The sequence below is a fragment of the Octopus bimaculoides genome, chromosome 18 (genome assembly GCF_046866305.1).
Source record: "Octopus bimaculoides isolate indiv1 chromosome 18, ASM4686630v1, whole genome shotgun sequence".
Taxonomy (NCBI): domain Eukaryota; kingdom Metazoa; phylum Mollusca; class Cephalopoda; order Octopoda; family Octopodidae; genus Octopus; species Octopus bimaculoides.
Genome location: NC_142945.1, coordinates 47,326,255 through 47,336,254, shown reverse-complemented (window position 1 = coordinate 47,336,254; position 10,000 = coordinate 47,326,255). Strand labels below are relative to the sequence as shown.

Here is a 10,000-nt window from a genome sequence, read left to right as displayed (position 1 = left end):
TCAGGTGTTGAAATGATGGCAGAGCAACGTGAGATGAAGTGTTTAGGATTTGAAACCACGGTCTAGCGATCGTGAGTGCAATAGCCTTACCACTAGGTTATGCGCCCTCGTGTATATATTAACATATATATTCTTTTATTCTTTTATTTGTTTCAGCCATTTGACTGTGGCCATGCTGGATCACCGCCTTTAGTCGAACAAATCAACCCCATGACTTATTCTTTGTAAGCCTAGTACTTATTCTATCGGTCTCTTTTGCCGAACCACTAGCATACGGGGACGTAAACACACCAGCATCCGGTTGTCAAGCGATGTTGGGCGGACAAGCACAGACACACACACACACAACACACACACACACACACACACACACACACACATACACACACATATATATATAAATACGACGGGCTTCTTTCAGTTTCCGTCTACCAAATCCACTCATAAGGTTTTGGTCGGCCCGAGGCTATAGTAGAAGACACACTTGGTGAAGGTGCCACGTAGTGGGACTGAACCCGAAACCACATAGAAGAAACAGAATTAGCATAATTAGAAGAAGAAGAAGATGATGATGATGATGATGATGATGATGATGAGGGAGAATATACTCTTTCCTTTTGGTTCTTAATATTCTCTTTCTATTTCTTCCTTTATTCCCTTATAGCCAGCCTTCACATTTGAATACATGCTCATGTATGCTTCAATGGACACATAAACATGCGCAAGGTTATATATTTGTGTAACTGTTTCTCCGCGTTATGCGTGGCAGTATGTCAGTTCTTGCGCGTGTGTGCGTGTGTGTATGTGTGTGTCTGTGTGTTCGCACAAACATACAGAGAAATAATTTCACAACCTGAGAGCATATCTCACCAATGGCAGGATACAAGACCTCCGCACCGTAAATAATAACCAATGAACTATAAGAAATGAAAAAAGAAGCAAAAAAAAAAAAGCAATTTGCAAAATAGCTAGAGAGAATAAATGAGAGCTGAAATCAGGCGACGTGAACAGGACATCGGTGATACTGTCACTAGTAACCAACGGACCATAGTGAAATAAAATCAGAAATGAGAAAAATAAATTCGATTTTAAGCAAGAATAAACAGATATACAGAATATAAAACAAATCAACTGTGACCGAAAACATTAGGTTATCAGAAGTAAAACAGCGATTGCATCCCAATATACGATAAAATTCAAAACCGCATAAAAATAAGAACGGTACAACTGATCAATGAATATATAGTACTTTCATCGGGTGGGTAAAAGATTCGACGGAAACCTTAGTCACGTCCGAAAATAAATAAAACAAAATAATATCGACAACTAACCAACTTGAACGACACACAAACAACGACCCCAAAAGACAACAGAACAAATAGCAAAATAATATTTCAAAAACATTCTAAAACATCAGATAAAGAAGGAAAAAAGAATCTATTGCAATGTGAGTAAAATGGATACATGTAGAAAGACCAACAGTTCTCGCATGATCATCGCACTGGCATGAAACTAAAGTCGTGAGGTTTATTTTAATTATTTTCTATATCGCGTGATCATTTGATCGACTAGACTATCGGATAGTTAGGCGTGCAGGCAAGCATTCCCTCTAATCGGAACGCTAATCTGTCGCAGGATTACTCATTTACAGGTGAATGGACTGGAGCAACGAAAAATGAAGTGTTTTGCACAAGAGCTCAGCGTATGCTCGGTCCAGGAATTGAACCTACGATCAAGCAATCGACAGTGCAACACCCTAACCACAAGTCCACGTGCCATCTAATTTTCTATATAAGTAACTTGAATGTGAATACAAGAAAGAGGTAACAATAAAGTTATTAATCGACATTAGTAGACAATTTGCATTTATTTTATGGAGAATAATGATGATGATGATTTAGGTTTACCTCCTTGGCACGGCCAGAATAATCAGGTAAGTATTAGACAGTTGAAAAGAAAATATAGCATGGTACCGTAGGCTGCAGGCAACAAGCCCGTTACGCATGCAAGACTCCAGGAGTTACAACAGAACCTGAGATGAAAAAGAAAAGCAACAACAACAACAACGAGAAAGCAAAAAGTAGCTCAGTTACAGCAGAAAAATATTGTATAAAGTTACAAATGAAAATATTGATATATCCGTTGTTAGTACAAACTAGAGAGAGTCATTGACATTGAAGATTTCCATGAATGTCCTAATAAAATACACCAAGAGAAAACAATAAATATATCTTAGCTGTAACAGTAAACATTTTCCAGCAACTAAGTAAGTCGTATCATTGTACATGATGCAAGGAGATCAGACATGAAATACAGTGACTTACAGCGCAAATATACCAGCAGCTGTAAAACGTTACAAATGACAATAAAATCTCTAATTTATATATAATACAACAAACTAGCAGAGTCGTATATTATAAGCAAAAAAAAAAAAACATACTACAGTGTTTAAATTTTATCAAAATGTTGAAATCCGTCAACATCATCGCTAGCAAAGTCAGTTAAGCCACCGCCTCCTAGTTAATCCTAGTACCAATATCTTCAAATAACTCTTTCTACTATTGGCACAAGACCTGAAACTTTGTAGAGGTGGGATATGTGGTCTAGTCGGTAACATTGTCTCCGGTGCTCAACTGGTTCCTCTTTCCTCGCCCTCGAAGAGATAAAAGGCAAAGGTAATTTCGGCGGAATTTGAATTCTGAATATAAAGCCGGGAGAAATGTTGGAGTAAAGAAACTGTTGTAGATGGATGCACAGAGAAGATATATATTAATTATATTTTCTTATATGCAAGAGTTTATTTCTACTTTTTCCTCCCATCTGTAGTTTAAAGCTATATATTCGTTCTATAGATGTGGCAGAATTATAGCATTAATAGTTCTAAATACTACGAAACCAACGCGTTATTGTGTTATACATACCATCAGACCTTGTGTTATATAAGCCAATAATTCGTATGTTATATGAACCAGTAGCTCATATACACAACAACAGTTAATAATATAAACCACCTTTTCATATGTTATATAAATCAGCAGTTCATATGATATATAAATAATCAGCCCATCTGTTATATAAACCAGCAATTCACCTGCTATATAAATCAACAAAACCAGCAGTTCTTCTGCTTTATAAAGTAGCAGTCCTTCTAATATAAACCTGAAGTTGATATCGTATAAACTAATATCAATGTTCATTAAATGATTCGAGAACGTGAATGGCGGTTCTGCTTTTTAAAGCGGCACGTAAAAGGAAATAAAATAGACACAGTTATTATGGAAACTGCGGAAATGATTTACTGCTTTAGGTATCGGTTCGCTTAAATACGTGTCTTATATTAAGACTATCAGAAAATGAAGTTTCTTTCGCTGTAAAGATTATAATTTTGTTGCAATAAATAACGAAGGATGTGTAACTATCACTGTGTTTGCTGCAGAACTGTCTTGTGGTTGCAATTACTGCGAAGGTTGCAAAATGGCTTCAAGCAGATGCAAAAGCTGCAAACAGCTTGTGACCGAAAGCTGTGGTCTCATTCGTGTATCAGTGTTCGTGTAACATGCTTTTATGCTCTTACTTGTTTCAGTCATTAGACTGCAGCCATGCTGGGGCACCGCTTTTTAGACTTTTAGTCGAACGAGTCGACCCCAGGACTCATTTTTTTAAAGCTTGGTACGTGTTTTAAAGGCTCTTTTTTTTTTTGTAAGCAACGCTGATTGTTGAGCGATGGTGGGGAACAAACACACTCACATATACGCAATCAAAGACACACAAACTTACAGACACACTCACAAACAAACACACACCCCGCACGCACACACAAGCACACACACACACACATACACACACAAACAAATACACAAGTACAAACAAAACCATGCTAAGACACATACAAACAAACAGACATCCGCACGCACTCACAAGCACATACACAAAGAGACGCGCACACACAAACACACACAAACAAAAAAACACACACAAACTAATACACACATAAACGCACACACACAAACGTATACAAACACAAACACATATATATGTATCTACGACGGGCTTCTTACACTTTCTGTCTACCAAATCCACTTACAAGTCTTGGTACATCCGATGCTTACCCAAGGCATCATTATCCAAGTAGGACTGAAACCGCAATCATGTGCCTGGGAAGCAAACTTCATAGCTCACAGCCACTCCGGAAACCCATGCGAAAGTTGTTTTAGCTTTGTACAAAAATCAAGAAAAAGCGAAAGAAAGTAAAGCGAAAGATGTATGGCGAGTGTAATTTGAATTAAGCTGTCGTAGTGTAGTCATAAAGCTGGTTGTATGTCTGTTGGGTTTTAATGATTGCTATAAGGCTGGGGATGAGAAGTGAACCGGATTTGTTGTTGGGTATCTGATCGATACGTGAGCAACATCGCTGGATTACTGTCGAACATAAGACTGCTGTGGGAGCTAAATAGTCGTATATATGACAGATATGTGGGTTAAATTGCTAAATTGATGTCATATCTGTGTTACGATATAGAAGAGAGAAATCTGTTTGAAATCTTCAATGAAATATATTTATTTTTGTCGTAAATAAAGATGTTGTAGCTGCCAACAACAAGCATCGAGACAGAGCGAAGTTTATTGTTCTTGGACTAGAAATGATTGAATTTGCGTTCATGACTTTCTTGATGTTAGCTGTTCACGGCGTATTGCTGCCGCCGCCGTTGTCGATTGTCTTTGTGTTGTAACAGCATTCAGGGCCTGCTGCCAGTTCTATTGTCTGCTAGTTGCTGTTACATGTGTCCGGTCCGATGTCTGCCGCCCGTCGTCTGTTCTCAGTGGCTAAAAAGCACTGAATATATAGCAATGGTCTTGGTTCGATAAAAGCGCGCCAAATACGAAATTGTTAGATCCGGTTCCACACGAAGTCTTGAATGGTTAGGTTTTTAGATGACGTTGGAAATATTTTAGCGAATCACGATCGGTTTTTTGAGTTACTGTGTAAAAACACAATAACTGTTAGAGATAGACAAAAATTCGTCCCAGCTGGGGCCAGTGAGAGCTCTAAATAGGTTTCTGTCTTTAACCCACCCTATTTTAGTGCCCCGATATTTTATATCTCATTGTCCACTATGTACCTTGTATATGCACCTTGTCCACTATGTACCTTGGTACACATGTTTACAGTGTTATAATTAACCATCTGTTACAGATTAAGGAGAGACAATGAAATGAATTGCTAATTCGCAAGGAAACTTGCCAGTTCAAACTCATTCAGCAGCTGTTGAATGGGCCAAATTATTAGCAATAAAAAAAAAACTTATGTGTGTGAGTGTTTGTGAGCTAAAGACACATTGTCTATCTTTAACATTATGAAAAATATATGTGTGCTGCCCCATGAATATCATTATGGTTTCGACACCTGAGCAGTACCATTCAATCCGATGGTGTCAACAGCACTAAAATAAGTGTTGTTTGGGAATAAACATACCAAAGAAACCACAACTTTCACACATATTTACCCTATGTACAACAGTATCGGTAAATAAATTCAATAAGTAAATCTATAACCACCTCCTAAATACGTAACTAAACAGCGACCAATCCTTTAATGTTTGTATGTATGTACAAGAATAGTGTATTGTGTTCTTGAACAAGGCACCTTATTCAAGTTGTTCCATTCTACTCGGGTGAAGTGCGCAGATGCCAATTACGGATGCAGCCCTCTCTATGCATTTGCCACAGCCTGCATGTTCCACTAAATTAAATGTGGGACGGCTGTGAAGGGTATATGCCTGATCACAACTATAGAGAAACGTAAAACAGTTAGTGTAATAGTAGTACCCACTCTCAAGCGAACACAATAGATAACTATCCGTGGTTATTGGAATAGACAAGTAGATAGATAGATAGATAGATAGATAGATAGATAGATAGATAGATAGATAGATAGATGTGTTGGTAGATAAACTGATCGATAGACAGATAAGCAAACACACAGCTGTATAAGACAGATAAGTAGACAGAAATAGACAAACAGCTGTAGATAGATAGATGGATGGATGGATGGATGGATGGATGGATGGATGGATGGATGGATGGATGGATGGATGGATGGATGGATGGATGGACAGACAGCAGTAGATATGTAGGTGAGTAGTTAGAGGCACCTGTATACAACAGCTGTAGTTTGAGACACCTATAGACAAACAGCTGTAGGTAGATAAGTAAACATGATAGACAGACAGAAAGCTATAGGTAGGTCGATAGATAGATAGATAGATAGATAGATAGATAGATAGATAGATAGATAGATAGATAGATAGATATATATATAGATAGATAGATAGATATATAGATAGATAGATAGATAGATATATAGATAGATAGACAAGTATACAACTTACCTTTGACCACGTTTATTGTCGATTACATCAAAAGATAGCAGGTAAAAGTAATCCGTTTTTCCCACAAAGGTACTTGAAGTGGAAAAGAATAGGGAAAAGAAAACAATGATAGAAGTTAATTAAATCATTTAATAATATAATTTGATTAGTAATCAAGAAAATTATAAGATGACTAAGAACTGTTAATGTGACACGGCTGTGAAATGTATGTAAATGAGAACGTATGTGTATGATTTTTAAGTTGACGATTGGCGAGTTGGTTTGAGGGGAAGACAAAATACCATGAGGTATATTGTCATTATGTTCTAGGTTCAAACCCGTGTTAAAGTTAATCAACTTTTGGCTTTTGTATTTCCGAGGTTTATAAATTAGTTATTATCCCTGGCTGATGAGTTGGTTGTTTGTTGGTTAGTTGAACTTGTTAAAGCGTTGAACAAAATACCTAATGGTATTTGTTCTGCCGCGTTACAGTTTCACCGCCCTGATAGCTGTGTTGAACTTGTCAGTCTGTATCTCGACGACAGAATGATGTCTTGTCTTGTAACACTACCTGAAGAAAGGCTTGTATGTGTGTGTGTACGTGTGTGTGTGCGCGTGTATATGTTTGTGTATGTGTGTGTGATTATATTACAGTGTTTAAGTGGCGGTGGTGGTGGTAGCGGTAGTAATGTTACTGGTGGTGGTAGTGGTAGTGGTGGTGGTGGTCATTTACGATCGTTGGTGTTTTGACATGCGCACTGTGCACAAACTTGCGTGTATGTGAGTGACAGTGTGATAATGTTTTCAATCTGTCAGCCTCTTTCTGTGTATGCGTGTGTGTGTGTATGTGTGTGTGCGTGTGTGTGTGTGTGTGTGTGTGTGTGTGTATATGTGTGTGTGTGTAGTCGTGCGTATTTAAACGCTGGTCAGTGTAAAACTATATATAAACGTATGTTATCAGTAGAAGGCTGCGAGCTTGCAAAATCGCTTGCAAGAGGCTTAACGTCATTTCGTTCGTCGTTACGTTCTGACTTCAAATCCCACCGCGGTCGACTTTGCTTTTCCTTCTCTCGAGGGTCGATAAAATAAGAACCAGCTGAGCACTGGGGGTTGATGCAATCAAGTTACCCTCTCCCCGGAACTTGCTGGCCTTGTGACAAAATTTGAAACCAATAAACCAATATATATTATCTGCACAAATATGTGTGCATGTGTATATATATATATATATATATATATATATATATATATATATATATATATATATATATATATATATGCATATAATTATGCACACACACACACACACATTTGTATGGCAAGGTTGCTTGGTGCATTTAGGAATGATTTACGGTAAAGTGACACATTAAGATAGCGAAATCATTGACTAAAACAAAATCAATACAACACAACAAAGAAACAACAATCGACTGAAAACCTTGTCGTAGGCTTAGATCTTTATGCTTATTTAGTTTATATCAAGGGCCCTCTGAGCGGCATTATAGGCCCCCGCGCATATCAAGGTATTGGGGCCTATAGTATTACCATATATATAGACCGGAATTGGAGCCCCAGACTCATCAGGCCCCGCCAGGTAACCGCATCGTGCTCCGACGTCTTAAGACAGCGCTGTTTGTAACCATTTGTCAGACAGGTCGACTGGTGTTCTATTTAAATAAACTGGGTAACTTATGGGTGAAATTTTCTAAAATATCATAGGAAAAAATTACAAGACATATTCTTCAAATCGAGCCAACTGGTAGGAGACCTAGGGGTGGAGCAAGAACGAAATGGGTGGATAACGTTCGTAGTCTCAGTTGGTCACTTTCGGGGATCCAGCCGAAAAGTGTAATGACGATTGCTTCTGATAGGAGCCTATGAAGGAAGTAAGTACCTAAGAACTCTACCCCCATCACCATCAAAGGAGTGGTGGATGGATGGTATGAGGTAAGGTATTCAGAACCACTGAAGCGTGTATTTAACTCTGCGTGTTTAACTTTCCATGGGTCCAATTTCTCTCTGCCTTGATGAGCAGAAGTGGGGCTAGTATTCGGCATCCTAACGAAGTCTGCCTCCATATTCCGGACTTTTGGAGTATCTTTTATCGATACATAGACAGTTAGGACCGATAAGTAGATAGATATGTTTCTTTATTAGCCACACACGGTTGAACACATAGATAGATAGATAGATAGATAGATAGATAGATAGATAGATAGATAACATCTATATAACTTTACTGATCAGACAATCTAAATATATATCTACATCTCCAATTCCTCTGTGCGGTGTTATACAGAGGTGAAGGGTAGTAATCCACTTCCAAACGTAGTTCATCGCCGCAATCCAGGCCCGTGGTTTTGATATTTCCACGGCATGTTAATGTTGCCGAGCAAAAGTATTATGCTGTGTCATACTTGTAACAACCATCTTGTTTTTACATTTTAATGGTGTTTCTTTCTTGGCAGGATAAGTCAAATACCAAAACAATTATTGACTTTTAAGCTTAGTGGTTGGTCGCTCTCTACTCACTCACCCAATCTACTCAGTTTAGCGATGGGGACGTGAAAACACGAAGTTTGATGAAGAGCTATGATCGTTAAAGCGCGAATGATTAAGTATTAGCACATGAACCAGCAGCAATGCTTCCAGTCGAGAACTCTGAACTCTGTGTATGTGTGTACATATATAAACATATATAAAGCAATATATATATATATATATATATATATATATATATATATATATATATATATATATATATATATATATATATATATATATACGCACACTCATATATACATATATATTCATGTGTGGGGGGGGGATGCCAGTATCAAAGGTAAATGTAGAAATTTTGGTTAAAAATATACCATTTTACATATTTCTTTCTCAGAACATTGACAGCCATAGGTTGCGTAACAACAACCATATATACCATCAACACCACCACCATAACCACCACCACCACTACCACGACAACTGCTTCTACTACTACTGCTACTACTACTACTACTAATAATAATAATAATAATAAACGCCCTGACGCAGTACCAGACAGTGACTCTCGTGGCTTTTGATCTTAATTGAATGGAAGTGCTATCATATACATTGTTTTGTCTTGGTATAAAAAGATAGGCTAAAGCAAATATTCTGCTTAATACCACAGATTTGCTCGTCAGTTGTTTGACCTGAACCAGTTGAGCATGTCCCTTAGTGGCTGACGATATGTGCATCTCTGATCATGAGCAGAAGTAGTGGAGGGAGCATCACAGCCATGTGTTGAGAGGAATTCTTTGGGGTTTGAATAATTCACCTTTGGAAACATGGGTGTTTCGTTCAACATCCTTTAACAACCCGTATTCAGTGACCTTTTGAGTGGGATGGGCTACACAACCTGAAGAAAATTCTAACTGGGCCCCACCTGCAAGGTCACGTGCTGTTTATCTTGATATGAGATCACCATGTCACAGATATATGGTTGTGATGCATGTGCCTGGTGTACCTTATCAGACAGGTAGTAATTATGGGTATACTTGGCTTCATATATCTTACCCCAGTGTCATTTTGATGGCATGCACTGCTCTCTCTCACTCAACAATAATAATCCTTTCTATTACTGGCACAAGCGC

General features: G+C 38.0%; 1 protein-coding gene across 7 annotated transcripts in view; it reads right to left on the bottom strand.

The window, feature by feature from the left end:
• Positions 1–10,000, bottom strand: part of LOC106873193 (glycine receptor subunit alpha-4-like) — a 186,118-nt gene that overhangs the window by 153,247 nt on the left and 22,871 nt on the right. For all 7 annotated transcript variants that reach the window (XM_089366126.1, XM_089366129.1, XM_089366131.1 and 4 more), the window contains exon 2: positions 6,390–6,461. The gene's annotated coding sequence lies outside the window, so the exon portion shown is untranslated. The remainder of the gene's footprint in view (positions 1–6,389; positions 6,462–10,000) is intronic.